Genomic DNA, 2473 nt, shown 5'->3' on the forward strand with positions numbered 1-2473 from the left:
CACTCTAGCCCTTCTAACCCCACAAATCAATATTATCCCTAACAACCAATCTCTCCCTATTCCTCTAGTGGCCTACACATGATCAAGAGGGTCATTCAAATCATTCCCCTACGGTAGCCATGGGGATCACCACTGGAATAGGTGCTGGCATCAGGGCATCACCTCATCAGTCCCTACTTACCAAAAGAAATTTTTTTTTAATAAAAAAAATTGTATTTACTTAGAAGCATTCAGAATGTCAACAAAATAGCTGCAACTTTTTTTTTGCAATTACATAGTGGTATTCAGTTAACAGAACAACAATTATTTCGTATAAGCTGCATCAGAGACAACTGAAGATGAAAAAACTACCATCCCCATATATAACTAATTTGTGCTGTGCACCAACAAGAACCTGCTTTAAATTTCCATGCCAATTTACAACCCCCATACTGTACCAGGCAAGGTTAGTGGCTATTGAAAATACCACCAGGACAGGGCTATCTAAAGACACATTCGGTAGTGTGTTAACTATACAAAAAAAGACACTGTACAGTTTAAAAACAAATCTTACACAGCCTTACATTTCAATTTTTTTTTCTTTAAAAGGAGTGAGTTGTGTACAAGGGGGTTAAATGCTTTATAGACAAGAAAAAACTGCGCTAGAACCAACTTATTCATCATCATCATCTTCTTCATCTTCATCTTCTTCGTCTTCCTCCTCTTCCTCATCCTGTTCGTCCTCCTCATCTTCCTCCTCTTCCTTCTTTTTCTTGCTCTTTTCAGCCTTGACAACTCCCTTTTTCACTGCATCAGGTTTTCCTTTAGCTTGATAGGCAGCAATATCCTTTTCATACTTTTCCTTCAGCTTGGCTGCCTTCTTTTCATAAGGCTGCTTGTCATCTGCAGCAGTGTTGTTCCACATCTCTCCCAGCTTCTTTGCAACATCGCCAATGGACAGGCCATGATGCTCACCTTTGATTTTGGGGTGATACTCAGAACAGAACAAGAAGAAAGCCGAAAGGGGCCTCTTGGGTGCATTGGGATCTTTGAACTTCTTTTTCGTCTCCCCTTTAGGAGGAATATAAGTTTTCATTTCTCTTTCATAATGAGCCTTGTCCGCCTTTGCCATGTCTTCAAATTTCCCTTTCTCTTTAGCAGACATGGTCTTCCACCTCTCCGAACACTTCTTAGAAAACTCTGAGAAGTTGACTGAAGCGTCGGGGTGCTTCTTCTTGTGCTCCTCCCAGCAAGTTTGCATGAAGAATGCATATGATGACATCTTGCCTCTCGGCTTCTTAGGATCTCCTTTGCCCATCTTTAGTTTTTTTCCTCAGTGAGGCACAGAGTCGCTCAGTGCCCGTCCGGCTCTCACTTGCCCCAGCGCTGTCTCTGTGGAGCTCAATGTACTGCCCTTACCAAAAATTATCAAAAGAACTTTCTGATGACATAGAACAAGTTACACAGTCCTTAGAGGCTTTACAAGACCAAGTAGATTCACTTGCTTCAGTAGTGCTCCAAAATAGACATGCACTTGACCTATTAACTGCTGAAAAGGGTGAAACATGCCTCTTCCTAGACAAAGAGTGTTGTATTTATATTACCAAATCTGGGGTGGTCAGAGACATGCCCCAACAATTAAGAGAACGCATTACAAAAAGAAGACAGAAATTAGCCAATCCATGGTCCTTCTGGGACAACAGTTGGAGCTCTCTGGGTATTACTCCTAGCTGGTCCCCTTTTTATGCTTCTTCTGGCACTTCTATTTGGGCTTTGTATACTAAATGCTCTTTCCAAGTTTATAGCTCAACAGGTGCAAAAGGTAAAATTCCAGCTTTTAGTTAAAGAATACTCACCTCTGTCAATGCATGACCCCTCTGTCCAGTTCTATCAGAGTCCCCTGGAGACCACATGAATCAATCCCTGAGATGAGAGCCTGCATTTCCCCTCCTCCTTCTGCCCCCATATCAGCAGGAAGTAGCCAAATGAATTATCGCCCCTTTTCCCAACAGCAGTTGGGTGCTCACCCCAGAGAGGGGACTTGTTGGGTCTGGGGGATCAGAAGCCAAAAGTGAGCCAGTGCCCCATCCCCATGAGAGCACTGTGATCCCTACATCCTGTAAAGGACATGTGGCTTCACAAGTCATGGCCCCCTGGGGATGCCTCAAAATGCCACAGGCCAGTAAACAGGAGGCTTTCATAGGACTGTGTATATGTTCCTGCAGAGATATGTTAAAAGACTGCTTCACTCCTGACTCTTGACTCCCCCTCCCCAACAAAAAGGACAAAATAATAAAAAAAAACCCTCTATGTAAACAACATGGAGCTACTGACTTTCTGGGCTCCCTGTCCATCTCTAGGGGCAGCTTTTACTTTCTCTCTAATAAATCCTACTTTGTGTGCCAACCTTGCTGTCTCATGAGTCAATCAATTCTTTGGCCCATGGAGGCAAGAACACTTGACACCAGCCCACAGCAGACCTAAGCCAGGCAGA

General features: G+C 43.4%; 1 pseudogene; it reads right to left on the minus strand.

Annotated features, from left to right (window-relative positions):
* Window positions 1-225: 225 nt before the first annotated feature.
* Window positions 226-1387, minus strand: LOC109690510 (high mobility group protein B1 pseudogene; annotated as a pseudogene).
* Between the last annotated feature and the right edge of the window lie 1086 nt (window positions 1388-2473).

Source organism: Castor canadensis, chromosome 18 (assembly GCF_047511655.1).
Source record: "Castor canadensis chromosome 18, mCasCan1.hap1v2, whole genome shotgun sequence".
Taxonomy (NCBI): domain Eukaryota; kingdom Metazoa; phylum Chordata; class Mammalia; order Rodentia; family Castoridae; genus Castor; species Castor canadensis.